The following is a 15,880-nucleotide window of genomic DNA, read 5'->3' as shown; positions in this document are numbered from 1 at the left end:
ATATGGTGAATGTGTGTTTAACTTTATTTTTTTTTAGAGACAGGGTCTCGCTCTGTCACCTAGGCTGGAGTGCAGTGGCATGATGATAGCTCACTGCAGCCTCAAACTCCTAGGCTCAAATGATTCTCCTGCCTCGACCTCCCTAGTAGCAGGACTACAGGCACATGCCACCACACATAACTAATTTTTTTAAAAAAATTGTTGTAGTGATGGGGTCTCACTATATTGTCCAGGCTGGAGACCTTATAAGGCACTCTATGCTGTTTTCCTAAGTGGCTGCACACTGTAGCATTCCCACTAGCAATGAATAAGAGTCCAGTGCCTCCACATCCTTGCCAACACTTGGTATTGTCTGTCTTTTAAATTTTTAGCCACTCTTGTGAATGTGTAGTGGTATCTCATTGATATTTTTCCATGAAACACTTTTTATTACTTAAAACTAATTTTAAAAGTTTTGTAAGATTGTATATCTTATAAGATTATATAAGAATATATTATAAGATTACATAAGAATAAAAAATGGCCAGGTGAGATGGCTCATGCCTGTAATCCTAGCACTCTGGGAAGCCGAGGCAGATGGATTGCTTGAGGCCGGGAGTTGGAGACCAGCCTGAGCAAGAGTGAGACCCCATCTCTACTAAAAATAGAAAAATTAGCCAGGTGTTGTGATGCACACCTGTAGTCCCAGCTACTCGGGAGGCTGAGGCAAGAGGATTGCTTGAGCCCAGGAGTTTGACGTTACAGTGAGTTACGTACAATGATGCCACCGTACTCTACCCAGGGTGACAGAGCGAGACTCTTTCTCAAAAAAATAAATCATTTTTAATGTTTCTTAAAAATGTATATATAGTACATACATATTCCAAGTTCATTTGTATATATATATAGAGAGAGAGACAGTATTCAAGAAAGTCTAATAAATGTTACATCTCCTTTAGAATTTATCTAGCAGATTTTCTGGTTTTCACCAGAAAACTCCCATGCAGGGAAAATAAAGAAAGTCTAGCAAATATTATTCTAACAACATATTCACAACATTGTATGAATAAATAAAATTTAAAGAATGATGCCATTATATGTCTATAACAGCTCTAAACATTTATGTATCTGTGTGCTTCCAAATATCCCCTTGTGGTTTTAATTTGCTCTTCTCTGATGACTAGCGATGTTGAACATATTTTCATGTGTTTATTGGTTATTCATATAGCTTCGTTTGTGATGTACCTTTTCAAATTTTTTGCCCATTTTTTTTTGGGTTATTCATCTTACTATTGAATTGTAAATATTCTTTATAAATTGAGTATAAGCTCTTTATCAGATATATGTTTTGCAAAAATATATCCAGTCTGTGGCTTATCTCTTTCATTTTAACTATTTCTTTCACACAGCAATAATTTTATTTATTTATTTTTTATTTTTCCCCTCCCTCCCCCAAAGAGCAATAATTTTAAATTTTTCTTGAGACAGAGTCTCAATTTTTAAACTAATTAAAGAATTGACCCAAGGTTCTCACCTTTGTATTTTTCTTCTAATCGTTAATGGATAATGAAAGTTCCATAGGCACCAGTGTAGTAACAATAGCTAATTATTCTATCATGTGTTGTTACTGATCTAGGCACATAAATACTGTATTAAGTTGTTTAATGGTCCCAACAATTTTATGAAGCAGGAATTATCACCCCCATTTTACAGAAGAGGAATCTGAGGTCCAGAGGGGCTATGTAATTTGCCCGGAATCATACACATAGTATTTTTTTTTTTTTCAACAGAGTCTTACTCTGTTGCCTGGGCTAGAGTGCCATGGCATCAACCTAGCTCACAGCAACCTCAAACTCCTGGGCTCAAGCGATCCTGCTGCCTCAGCCTCCCGAGTAGCTGGGACTACAGCATACATCACCAGAGGCTAATTTTTCTATTTTTAGTTACCCAGCTAATTTTTTTCTATTTTCAAAAAGATGGGCTCTCGCTCTTGCTCAGGCTGGTGTCAAACTCCTGAGCTCAAACAATCCACCCACTTCGGCCTCCCAGAGTGCTAGGATTACAGGTGTGAGCCACCCTGCCAGCCCATACACGTAGCATTATAAGTAGCTGAGCTGGGATACACATCCTGTCTGTCTCCAGAGCCTGTATACTTTACCAAAATACTAAATTGCTAAAATCAACCCACCCAGTGACTTTAGCTGTAAATGGCACACCATCTGTACTATTTTTAAGTTAATATTTTTCTATTAAGTGGAGCTGTGAGGGATCTCAGAAAGCAGGGGAGCAGAGCGGGAGCCCCGGCCTTGGAGGCTCACGTGCTGGCCGTTCGCCGGCCCTGCTGTACTGGGCGCGGGTGCTTCCTCAGTTTGGACACCACCACTCTTTGGCATCTCCAGATGGTGGGGTCCCCAGGACGATTCTCAGGGGTGGCTTCTCTGTACTTCAGGGAACTGCATCCTGTTCTTCTGCCTCTCTGTACCGCGTACCAAATCATACTTCTTTTATTTTTATTTTTTATTTCAGGATATTATGGGGGTACAAACATTTTGGCTACAAGTGATGACTTTGCCTCACCCAAGCCAGGGCGGCTAGAGACGTGCCCTTCCCCCATACAATGCGCACCACATCCATTTGTTGTGAGTTTACCCACCTCCACTCCCCCAGCACTTAATGAATATTACTACCATGTGAGCACCTTAGTGTTGATCAGTTAGTACCAATTTGATGGCGAGTACATGTGGTGCTTATTTTTCCATTCTGGTTATAACTCGCTTCAAAGGATGGGCTCAAGCTCTAGCCAGGATAATATAAGAGGTGCTGGATCACTATTGTTTTTGTAATTGAGTAGTATTCCATAGTATACATATACCATATTTTATTAGTCCACTCACGGATTGAAGGGCACTTGAGTTGTTTCCACATCCTTGCAATAGTGAATTGTGCTCCTATAAACATTCGAGTGCAGATGTCTTTATTATAGAATTGCTTTTGTTCCTTTGGGTAGATACCTAGTAGTGGGATTGCTGGATCAAATGGTATTCTAATAAGTCCTGCTCTCAACTACCTGTTGTGGCAGGAAAATCATCTGATAAACTTAGCCAAAGCTCTCCTCCAGGCACACCCAGATGGATTTTTAGTGAGTCCTACTATGGAAACCACGTTTTAGTTGATTTATTAAATCAACTAATATTTGTTAAATCTCTAAAAAGTTCCTGTACAGAACAAATTTTACACACATACCTGACCCCAATGCCCCCTCTGCTGCTCCTTTTACTGGCTTTTATTTTTTCTGCATATATCTAATAAATTTATTGGGTGGTTTCTTTGTCCAACATTCTTGGTTCATGGTAAAGAGAAAAGAGCATTTATTTGGAGTTGGGGATCTTGATTTCTAGGGTCCTCTCTGCCACTCATCAGCTGAGTGACCTTCAGCAAATCATTTGATCTCTCTGAGCCTCTTCACAAATAAGTATAACTGTACCCATACTGTCTGAGTTGTGAGAATCAAAAGAGGTAACAAAATGCTTTGAAAATTCTACTCCTTTTTGAGAGCTGTCGAAGAACTTGGACTTCAGAGTCAAAGGATCAGATTCCTGGCTTCCCTGAACATATGACAGAGTCGCAGATAACAGAGCTGGGCAGGAGCAGGGAGCTGGGAGGGCTAACCCAGGAGGAAGAGGGCCTGGGTCCTGACCCCTCCTGGCCCCTGCTTCATTTGCATTCCTTCCTCAGCAAAGTCACAAGTTATTACAAGTCACAACTGTCCTTGAATAATCAAACTGCAATTGTCAAACCATCAGATTTCAGACATTTACATAGAGGGGGCCTTGACTGACAGGAAGAGCGCATTCTTAAAGACTGACATAATAATTCAGTTGTCTCATCCATTCATCCCTCAACCAACTTTCACTGACTGTCTACAGTGTTAGCTGCCAGGCATTATTGTAAATGCTGGAGATATAAAAAGAAGAGGGTTAATGATGCTTCTAAAAATTCTCCCTGGTGGGGAGTGAGCCTTCAGGTTGGGATCTGGTTGGCAAATCCTGAGTGAGGGGTGGAGGAAGCTTGTCTTGGTGGGGGGCTGATGGAGATTAGGAGCAGGCTAAGGGGAGGTCCCCCAAGCCTCCTACTGAAAAAAACTCAATTCCCATCATGAAAGAGTTTGTTATCTAGTGGGGGAGACAGAACTAGAAACCTAGAATGACAATACAATGTGATAATTGTGTGGAGATATGCATATAGTGATATGAAAACACACATAAAACATCAATTCAAATTAGGAGAGATATCAAGTAGGGAAAAGCTTTGTAGCCTGAGGAGCAGCAAGGAGATTTATGATTTGTTAGACTTTATTTTTTTAATTAAAAACATTTTAAACACAACTAGAACAGCATGATTTGTTAGACTTTAGTGTATGCATTTAGTACTCCTCTTTCTTGCTTTGAACAACACCTCATTTTGCATGACACTTGAATGGAAAATGGGATAATTCCCATTTTTACAGATGAGAAAATAGGCACAGGGAAGTTACCGAAGTCACACGTCTTGTCAATAGCAGAGTGGGAATTACAATGTAGTTTTTCTAACTCTTCCTCAGAAGCACATTTCTAGCATGAATAAGTGACATCGTTATCAGTCTGATTTGAATCTTCTTTAATTTAATTTCACCTTTTCTGTATTTTTTATTTTTTGAATTTTACCCCCTGTTGTGTATTTTTTTTTTTTTTTTTTTGTTCTAGACCAGAGTAAGTGTTTGGAGTCTGTGCCTCTGTGATGTGAACATGCAAGAACATGAAGTTATATTCTGTGACCCAAAGGCTTCATATTTTCAAAGTTGCTATAATTACAGTGCAGCCATGTTCTACCCTCAGGAAAGAGTGTTACAGTTTCTGCATCTGTCAGATGAAGGGCTTAGGCTACAATCAGTCAGTGCTAACATTCTGTGATTCGTTTTCATAACCATTAGTGTAAAATAAAAATGTACATTAGGAGGGGAAACATACTGAAAAAATATACTAACAATTTTAAACCAAAAATATTAGTAATTGGTATCTCTGGGTAGTTGGGTAATATTGGATTTTTTTAATCCTTGTCGCTTAAGTATGTATCTTTTTTTGCTTTCTCTTCCTTTTTTTTAACACAAAGAATGGATAGCTTATGTAATCTAGGTAATAAATACATAATTCCATTCAGTACTGAAACTGTCCCAAAAATGTTTTCAGAACTTGGCAAAATCTCGCATACTTATAGCACTATAGAATCTTTTTAACAAGTGCATGGAGATGTTGAATTCATTGATGAGATTCAATAGTACCAGTTTTTGACAAACATATGTTAATTCAGTAAGTTTTAATGTGTAGCCAAAAAGAATTGCTTGGCTCTGAAGATACTCTGATTTTTAAGTTATTTTCCATCTTATGATATATGACCATGCCAAGGTACAAAAAAACTCAGATTTTTCCTCAAAGTGCTTTACAGCTTAGTGGAGTTTAATTTTATGGGGTTGGTAGTGGTTAGATTTTGAAGGTAAAAATTGTGCCAAGTCACAATAATCCTTGAAAATGCTTAAATCAGCTTCCAAATATAGTATATGTGAGTATGCCATATGCTTGCATTTATGATAGAGGAAGAAGCTACTAACTCTATATTGTTTTTCTAGGGTTCTCAACTTTTGACTTTTTGGAAATACCACCACTACCCTCTTGCCTGGCTCCAAGATCATAAAGTCACTCATTGTCGTTTAAACCATACTTTGTGATAACTTGCGTGTCTCATTGTTTGGGAGCATCACTGTCATTCATTACCATGTTATTTTTCTTTGATTCTTTCACTTCTTTTTCTTATTTATTCCTTATAATCCAGATAAGTTCATATTGTATGTACGTGATGCCATTTTAAGAGGGTACTATTTATTGTCAACCATTGAACAAGACCAATTGAGTTATGCTGAAAAAGACCAGTAGGTGAGGTAAGTTGGAAAAAATAGAAAAGATTAAGAAAAGATGATAGTCAACTGGGCTTGTTTTCGCTGAAATGAATTTTTTAATTGACTATTGTATGTGTTAGGCCCAGAGCTGGAGGCCAGGGACACAGCGTGACACACAATGGACAATGTGCCTGCTGCCATCATGGAATTTTCAGTCTAGTTTGGAACATGGTCATTCATCAGACAGTTACACAAATAAATGTAAAGCTGTAAGCAAAGAAAGGAAATGCAAGAGGTGGGGGCTAGAATGCCAGGCATAGCTACAGACTTCAGCAAATGGGCAAAGTTACTAAAGTGCTCAGTAGATTTAAGAATAAGTAATCATGAAGTGTGAGGCCTCCAGCTTTGTTCTTTCTCAAGATTGCTTTGGTTATTCTGGGTCTTTTATGGTTCTGTATGAATTTTAGGTCTGAAGACCAGTGTGTAGTGGCTCATGCCTGTAATGTGAGCTCCCAGCACTGTGGGAGGCGAAGGCAGGAGCATCACTTGAACCCAGGAGTTCAAGTGATGAACGTGTGTCTAAAAACAAACAAACAAACAAAAAGAATTTCAGATTTGTTTTTTCTATCTCTGTGGAAAAAAATGGCACTGGGATTTTGATGGGAACAGTGATGAATCCGTAGATCAATTTGAATATCATGGACATTTTAACAGTATTAAGTCTTCCAATCCATGAATGTGGGATGTCTCTCCATTTATTTGTGTCTTTTAAAATTTCTTTCATCATGTTTTGTAGGACAAATATTTTCCTTCCTAGGTTACATTTATTCCTGGCTGGGGGTGGTGGCTCAGGCCTACGATCCTAGCACTTTGGAAGGCAGAAAGATTGCTTGAGGCCAGGAGTTAGAGACCAGCCTGGCAACAGCAAGACCCATCTCTACCAAAAATAAAAATTAGCTTGGTGTGGTGGCATGTGCCTGTAGTCCCTGCTGAGTCAGGAGGACCACTTGAGCCCAGGAGTTTGAGGTGGCAGTGAGCTATGATGACGCCACTGCACTCTAGCCCAGGCCACAAAGCAAGACCCTGTCTCAATAAATAAATAAATGAACGAGGCCAGGCGCGGTGGCTCACGCCTGTAATCCTAGCACTCTGGGAGGCCGAGGTGGGCGGATCGTTTGAGCTCAGGAGTTCGAGACCAGCCTGAGCAAGAGTGAGACCCCCACCTCTACTAAAAATAGAAAGAAATTATATGGACAGCTAAAAATATATATAGAAAAAATTAGCCGGGCATGGTGGTGCATGCCTGTAGTCCCAGCTACTCGGGAGGCCGAGACAGGAGGATCGCTTGAGCTCAGGAGTTTGAGGTTGCTGTGAGCTAGGCTGACGCCACGGCACTCACTCTAGCCTGGGCAACAGAGTGAGACTCTGTCTCAAAAAAAATAAATAAATAAATAAATAAATAAATGAACGAATGAATAATTGTGACTCAGAGAGGTTAAATAATTTGCACCAACCTAAAAAGGTAGAGGGGCCAGAAAAAAAAGACCCTCAGTGCCACACTTCTGAGTTTGGGTTTTCTTTGGCCAGTGGGGGAGCTGCTGAGGGCTCTGAGCAGAGGTATGGTTTGATCGAAGTTGTGCTGTCTGGGGTGGGAAAGAAAATACACGGTGAAATCAGTTTGGAAGTTGCCCTAGTGTAGAGCAGAGACCACGAACACCTTACATGACTCCCTTAGCACAGGTGCTGTGGGAGTGGAGAACTTGATCAAGGGGCCTTCCAGGTGTAGCAGTAACAACGGATGGGGCATGGGATGGGGTAGAGTGGAGCTAACAATAATCGATATATATATATATATTTTTTTTTTTGAGACAGAGTCTCACTCTATTGCCCGGGCTAGAGTGCCGTGGCGTCAGCCTAGCTCACAGCAACCTCAAACTCCTGGGCTTAAGCAATCCTACTTCCTCAGCCTCCCGAGTAGCTGGGACTACAGGCATGCGCCACCATGCCCAGCTAATTTTTTCTATATATATTTTTAGTTGGCCAGATTATTTCTTTCTATTTTTTTTAGTAGAGACAGGGTCTCACTCTTGCTTAGGCTGGTCTCGAACTCCTGACCTTGAGCTATCCACCCGCCTCGGCCTCCCAGAGTGCTAGGATTACAGGCGTGAGCCACCATGCCCGGCCAATCGATTTTTAATTTTTTTAAATTCCCAAATGCACAGAAGAATGTAACAAAGAATCGTATCTACTCTGAGGCTTGATTTATACTACTAAATTTTACAGCTTATAAATTAAAAATTTTTCATATTCTATTAAAAACATAAGACAAATATACATGAAAGCAGAAACTAGTTCAAAGGACACACATTATTTTTTTTACTTGCTGCAAGACATAGTCAACTCATTATTTAAGGCATAATTCCTTCTTATGTCTCATAAATGACGTCTCTATTTTCACATATCAACTTTGGGCCAACTCACTTGGCGATGCCCCTAAACTGTGCTTTCGTACACTAGTTGCATAAAATGATTTTGAGAGATTATGGGTTGGTAGTTTGCCTGCTAGCAGCTACTCCTGGGGAAAAGAGCTAGGCCTCATTTTTCCTAGCCCAGAAAAACTGTCCTGCCAGGTGAAACGGTTTGGGTTAGCGCCTTGCCATTCCAGGCATAGACAAACACCAGCAGCCTTCGGCATCACCTGGGAGCAAGTTAGAAAAACAGCCCCAGTCCAGACCTTTTTTTTTTTTTTTCCAACTCCTTGGGCAATTTGCATAGACCTTTGAGTCAGAATCTGCATTTTAAACAAGACTCCCCAGGTGATTCCTGGGCACTTGTAGGTTTGAGAAGCTCCGGGCTACCGGGCTGATTGGAGAGTCCCTCCTTTTCAGAGAGAGCCCAGGTTCAGACAGAGAACCATGAATACTGATTAATTTCATCAGAATTTCAAAGGAGAGAGATAGTAGGCCACCAGGTTACATTTCTAAAAGGCCCAGAGTAGGACAAAGAAGGGATTACAGTCCTACCAGCATTTAATTGAGGGTATTTAAAACAAAACAAAACACTACTCGAGGAGCACGCGCCCAGGCCCCAGGCAAGTGGGCCTCAAAACTGCCTCTGGGAAAAGCCTAGTGAAAGAATCTGTGAATGAGCTGAAGGGTTTCTTTGACTTTTAGACAGATGCACATTCCGGGAAGTTGAAAAACTTTTGTTGGAAGACAAAAAAGGATTAGTTTTTTTAAATTTATATTTAAACACAACATTTAATATCTGGTTCTGAGGCCTGGAATATTAGGACACAGGATGCTACATTCCAAATCCCGACGCTGTCCTCTGAATCCCCCTTGGACTAGCCGGTCAAGTAGGCCTCCGATTTCTCCTCCCACAAATGGATAACAATACTTACCTCACTGGGTCGTTGTTCAGGATCTTATGCTTGAACATGTACACAGTGGTTAGACAAGAGCCTGGTACACTGGAAGCTTTCTGTTAGTTTATTTAGAAAACAATTAACTGAAAGTATCTATCCAGCCTTCCTTACTCCCTCCAACGTTGTCCTGGGAATAAAATCCATGCTGCTTGTCACTACCAGGCCTGGCATGGGCTGACCCTCCAGTCTGTGGCCTCCTCCCCTCCACTGCGGCTCCCCCAGGACCCGGTGCTCCCAGGCACTGGTCTTCCTCTATCTCTCTTTTTTTTTTTTTTTTTTTTGAGGCAGAGTCTCACTCTGTTGCCCAGGCTAGAGTGAGTGCCGTGGCGTCAACCTAGCTCACAGCAACCTCAAACTCCTGGGCTCAAGGGATCCTCCTGTCTCAGCCTCCCGAGTAGCTGGGACTACAGGCATGCGCCACCATGCCCAGCTAATTTTTTCTATATATATTTTTTTAGCTGTCCATATAATTTCTTTCTACTTTTAGTAGAGATGGGGTCTCGCTCTTGCTCAGGCTGGTCTCGAACTCCTGAGCTCAAACGATCCGCCCACCTCGGCCTCCCAGAGTGCTAGGATTACAGGCGTGAGCCACCACGCCCGGCCCCTCCATCTCTTAAGCATCCAAGTTCATTCCCATCTTCAGGCCTTACTGTAGCCTGTTTTTTTCAGCCTGGCATTCTCTTCCCAGATCTTTGCATGTGAAACTTTTTTTTAAAAAAATCTTTTTATTTTTGCATGGAAAAGAGGTTTTTCATTTTCTCAAACATTGCACCACGGTAAAGCAAAGCTCTAGTTGATGCGTGTGTGTTGTGTTAGCGTTAGCTGTTCTGCCCTCACTGCAGTGAGAAGCACGACCTCAAGAAAAGGATGATTCACGTAGGAGACTCTTAAGCCATTCGGGCTTCAGCTCCATCTCTCCTCCTTAGAGAGGTCTTCCATTCTCCGGGAAATAAATAGTCTACTATGACTTCCAGGCACTCTCCAGCTATAGCCCTTTTACAGGTTTGTTTTTTTTTTTTTTTTTTTTTTTTTTTTTTTTGCAGCACTTATCACGACCTGAAATTATTTTGTGTTTATTTATGTACACATTCATTCTCTGACTTCCCACCATGAAGATGTCAGCCCCAAGAGGGCAGGATCTTGTTCACCACAGTTTCCCCAGTGCCTAAGACAGGGCCTTAACACGCGGCTGGGGCCCAGAGAACATTTTTTTTTTTTTTTTTTTTTTTAAGGCTAGTCAAGTGGAGCAGTGGGAGTAGGTGAGAACATTTGTTGAATGAAAGTGTGAGCAGAGGAGTGAGTGACTACGTGGAACAAACGTTCCAGTGGCAGGCGCGGTGGCTCGTGCCTGTAATCCCAGCACTCTGAGGCTGAGGCAGAAAGGTCGCTTGAGCAAGAGTGAGACCCTGTCTCTACAAAAAATAGAAAAAATTAGCCAGGCAACTAAAAATAGAAAAAATTAGCCAGGCTTTGTAGCACATGCCCTGTAGTCCCAGCTACTCGAGAGGCTGAGGCAGGAGGATTGCTTGAGCCCAGGAGTATGAGATTGCCGTGAGCTAGGCTGATGCCACAGCACTAGCCCAAAAAAGTGAGATTCTGTCTAAAAAAAAAAAGGAAAGTCCCAGGAAGAAACGTTTTAAGCTTGGAGCCCCAAGGAAGAGTCGTGTTTTGCTGCCTTTCTCTTAGGTAGCCGCAGAGGGGACGAGGGAGAAATGCAAGAGCCTGGGCCAGGGCACCCTGGAAGCCTTTCCTTGGGTTCCTTAGTCACCCGCACCGATCAGCCATGGTGCCTCTTAACGTTGCACTGAAGATTTTTATGGTTCATTTTTCTGTCTCCCCCATGGGACTTCCTGCTCCTTGAAAAAGAAGCCTGGTCTTATTTGACTTTCATCAGTGCCTAAAACACCGAATCAGGCAGGCATATGATAGGGGATCAATAAAAGAGTTCGGTGAATGAACAAATATATAAACAAATGTATATGCTATTACATTTCAAGTTCATTTTGGGAGGAGAAAATATTGGATTTTTAGTAAATGAAAGTTTGCTTCCACTTTATTTTGGGTGTCTCTAAAATCAGGCATGGAAATGTTGTGTAAGGTGTACTTTGGTATTTGGTGGCCCAGAGGGGTGCTCAGTGCGCAGGGAGGAACTGGGTGGGGGCTGGGCAGGGAGCAAAGTCAGAGGCCTCAGGGGCCGCCCGCTTCCTCATTGCAAGAGAAGGGGATCAAGAGAGGCAGGTATGCGCTCAGGGACACCTGCGATTTCCCCGAAGGGGCTGGGAGGGTCACCCCACCCTGCTCCCGCCTTTGCCATGCGTATCAGTAACAGGCCCAGCGGGGACTCATCTGGGTGCTGTGGGTGGGGTTGGGAGGGGTGGAGACCGAAGGAAGGCTGGGGAGTCAGCAGACGCTCTCTGAAGTACCTTTGCATAGATAAATGGGGTGGGGAGGGAGGGAGAGAAACCCCCCAGGGAGAACAGAGGGAGGCTTTGCAAAACTGGCACTCAGGTGACCCCTGAGAATTCAAAGGCTTTTCATCAAGCCCCACCTGTAGGCCAATTGTTCTGCAATCCATAGGGTGGTTTTGGCTCTAGGCTTATCTAAATCCAGTCTTGGGGTGGGGGGAGGGAAAGGGGTTTCTTCCTTTAAAGGGGAAGGACAAACAAAACTGTTCGCATAACAAAACCTTTCTTTGTTGCTGAGATTTAAATTTTTAAAAAATAAACTGCCTAAAAAAATAAGAGAAAAGTTTGACTTTGCTTTGAAAAATGTATCTTCCCTCTATCCCCCTCTGTAATATGAACAGTGCACCTCCCCTTTAAAACCCTCTGTGTGGGATGTAAAATAGGATCAGGTTCTTCTATGCCTGAGCTCTGTTGGGAATAGAAATCCTAATGACGACATGCCTGGAAGTTCTTTTTCCAAACAAGCACACTCTATGCCAGAGAGATACACAGAGACACAGGCAGTTTAGTAGGATTAGGGAGTTTCAGGTTATACCTAAATTAAGACTAAAGATGAGACCAATAGCTGGACCTAAGGAATATACAGGTTCCACATGGAAGGGTGTCTCAGGATAAGTCACAGCCGCTGCCAGCCTCAGTTTCCTCTTTGGAAAGTGGAGATAGGAATAATGCCTATCTTCGAGGACTAAATGAGATCATGTGTGGAAAGAATTTAGGAGGATACTTGGCCCATTATTAACACACACAGGAACTTGGATATCATGAGTGCTGTATTATTGAAAAGCACTCAAATTCTTTTTTTTTTCTTTTTTGCTCTTATTTGAACTATACAAACTCATAAAAGCACTCACATTCATTTCCATTCCACAGACATCACATTAGACTTTGGGCTGTAAGAAGGAAGAAACGACCCAGCCTACAGGGAACTCGGTCTGGAGGTAAAGACAGACATATGGACAGATCAGGGTGACGCAATGAACAAGGTGTGCACCGGCTGCTGTGGGAAGTGGCTGGGCAACATCGCCTGCATTTCCTTGTGGTCTAGTCTCAATGTGGCAAGTGAAAGGGGCCATCTTTAAGGTAGTCTATGCTATATATGTGTTCCAGCACCTAGCACGGCCTACCGCATAGGAGTTAACTAAATACTTATTGAATGAATGAATGAAACTAATATGGACCTTTTCTCTATTTTAAGGAAAAAAAAGAGTTACAATATTGATACAACATTGTAAAACTGTATAGAGAGGGGGAAATTGAAGGCGAGTTAGAAAGAGCAGGCGCGGCCGGGCGCGGTGGCTCACGCCTGTAATCCTAGCACTCTGGGAGGCCGAGGTGGGCGGATCGTTTGAGCTCAGGAGTTCGAGACCAGCCTGAGCAAGAGCGAGACCCCATCTCTACTAAAAATAGAAAGAAATTATATGGACAGCTAAAAATATATATAGAAAAAATTAGCCGGACATGGTGGCGCATGCCTGTAGTCCCAGCTACTCGGGAGGCTGAGACAGGAGGATCCCTTGAGCTCAGGAGGTTGAGGTTGCTGTGAGCTAGGCTGACGCCATGGCACTCACTCTAGCCTGGGCAACAGAGTGAGACTCTGTCTCAAAAAAAAAAAAAAAGAAAGAGCAGGCCCACCCCAGTGGCCGACTTTCAACATTATTTTGGGAGTGCCACCCTGTTCTTGCCACAGGGCTAGGCAGTGGGAAGGAACGTGTGGCTCTTGCCCTTAGGAAGCTGGCTCAGAGCCTACAGGAGAAATGGAAAAAGGGAAGGCCACATTGTTACTGAAAGTTGGGCACTGGTCCCCGAGGCCGAGGCGCCATCGGAAGAACGGAGGTCTCTGTTACAACGTCACAGGTGAACACAGGCAGAGGGCTGGGAGTGGAGACAGGGCAGTGAGACTGCAGGGCCACCACGTGTCAGGCAGAGCGCGGAAAGGACCTGGAGGGGTAGGTGAGAGCCACGCTGAGGAGCTGGACTTGGACATTTGTGACGCTCCCAGTGTGTAAGGGGAAATGGCAGCACTGCTCAGCAGAATCATGTCAAAGAGTTTCAGTTAAGTTTTTTTTTTTTTTTTTGAGACAGAGTCTCACTCTGTTGCCCAGGCTAGAGTGAGTGCCGTGGCGTCAGCCTAGCTCACAGCAACCTCAAACTCCTGGGCTCAAGCAATCCTCCTGCCTCAGCCTCCCGAGAAGCTGGGACTACAGGCATGCACCACCATGCCCGGCTAATTTTTTCTATATATATTTTTAGCTGTCCATATCATTTCTTTCTATTTTTAGTAGAGATGGGGTCTCGCTCTTGCTCAGGCTGGTCTCGAACTCCTGAGCTCAAACGATCTGCCCACCTCGGCCTCCCAGAGTGCTAGGATTACAGGCGTGAGCCACCGCGCCCGGCCTCAGTTAAGTTTTATTTCATTTTGTTTCCTCCCAAATCTCAGGGACCTGCATTTCTCTACTCTCCCCATGTTAGAGTGGAGGCCAGCAGTGCACACCCTGGAGCCAGGGTACCTGCCCTGGTCCCACTAACTCTGTGTCCTTTGGCAAGTTACCTGATGTCCCCGTTCCTCAGTTTCCCCAACTATGTAAAGCACAATTGTTGTGAGAACTGAGTCAGTTCGTGAAAAGGGCTGAGAGCAGAGCCTGGTCACGCACGGCTGCCCCTCACCTGGTGGTGGGTCCTTGCCACGGAAGCATCCAAGCCACCAGTAACGACGAGAGCTATGGGAAGCCCTGGTGTTTAAAGTCGAGTCTTACGTGGTCGGGTTTGCATTTTGGAGAGAGGTGGATTTGAAGGAGGGGAAGCAGCCTGGAGGAAGCTCGAGAGAGAGAGAGAGAGAGAGAGCGAGCGCGCGCGCGCGGGGTTGAAAGTGGGTGGGAAGGGTGGACCCCCAGCTTCTAGCTCAGAGACTGGGAGGACAATAGGATAGTGAGGCCAGGAGCTAAACACATAGGGCACACAGAGCAAGAGGCTGGTTTGGAAGAGGAACAATGATGACTTCCATTTTCTTGGGTGAGCATGAAGTCTCTGTAGGGACATCCTGCTCACAGCCATTCCCTGCTCAAAACTTGTCAATGAATAGCTGTATCAGGCCTGGCTCGGTGGCTCACGCCTGTAATCCTAGCACTCTGGGAGGCCGAGGCGGGAGGATCGCTCGAGGTCAGGAGTTCAAGACCAGCCTGAGCAAGAGCGAGACCCCGTTTCTATTAAAAATAGAAAGAAATGATCTGGACAGCTAAAAATATATATATAAAAAAAAATTAGCCGGGCATGGTAGCGCATGCCTGTAGTCCCAGCTACTCAGGGGGCTGAGGCAGAAAGATTGCTTGAGCCCAGGAGTTTGAGGTTGCTGTGAGCTAGGCTGACGCCATGGCACTCTAGCCTGGGAAACAGAGTGAGACTCTGTCTCAAAAAAAAAAAATAAATAAATAAATAAAAATAACTGTATCATAGAAATTGGGATTCTAAGAGTACTTACCTCGTAGGATTATGGTAATAATTAGTTTATGCAGATTGAATACTTATACCAGGTACACACAGTAAGTAACTGTGATTGTGTAAGTAATTAATATAACTTTCACAGCCTCCTATCATCTTTCTGTCCACATGCCAGACCCACCTGTCCTCATTCCTCTCACTTGCACTAAACTTCCTCCAGCTCATTGAACACACTGGCCTTCGCTCACCTCCGGGTTTAACTTCCTCCCTTCCCCTTTTTCTGTTTAATCTTGTTCCTCCTTCAGGTCTCAGTTTAGATGTCACTCCCTCCAGGAAGATTTCCTTAACTCCTAAGGCCTGGGGTCGGGTGAGGGGCCCTTCCTATGTATTCCAGAGCACTTAGACTGTGTAGAACTTTCCAGCATGCATCTGTAAATCTCTGTGTCAGGAGTTCCCAGAGGACAGGACAGTGATGCTCTTGTGCAGTGTCTTCTCAGGGCAGTGTCTGGCACAGAGAAGGGTTTTCTGTACATTTTAGTTTTTTATTTTTGTTTTAATTTTTTGAGACAGGGTCTTGCTGTCTTACTCAGGCTGGGGTCCAGTGGTGCCATCCTAGCTTACTGCAACCTCAACTCCTGGGCTCAA

The 15,880-nt window shown here is 43.4% G+C and overlaps 1 non-coding gene across 1 annotated transcript; it reads left to right on the top strand.

The window, feature by feature from the left end:
• Positions 1-918: 918 nt before the first annotated feature.
• On the top strand, positions 919-981 carry LOC138382110 (U7 small nuclear RNA). The gene has a single exon (XR_011233273.1). It is a non-coding gene; the product is annotated as a U7 small nuclear RNA (small nuclear RNA).
• Positions 982-15,880: the final 14,899 nt, after the last annotated feature.

The sequence above is a fragment of the Eulemur rufifrons genome, chromosome 3 (genome assembly GCF_041146395.1).
Source record: "Eulemur rufifrons isolate Redbay chromosome 3, OSU_ERuf_1, whole genome shotgun sequence".
NCBI classification, from domain to species: domain Eukaryota; kingdom Metazoa; phylum Chordata; class Mammalia; order Primates; family Lemuridae; genus Eulemur; species Eulemur rufifrons.
This window is presented reverse-complemented; position numbering and strand designations above follow the sequence as displayed.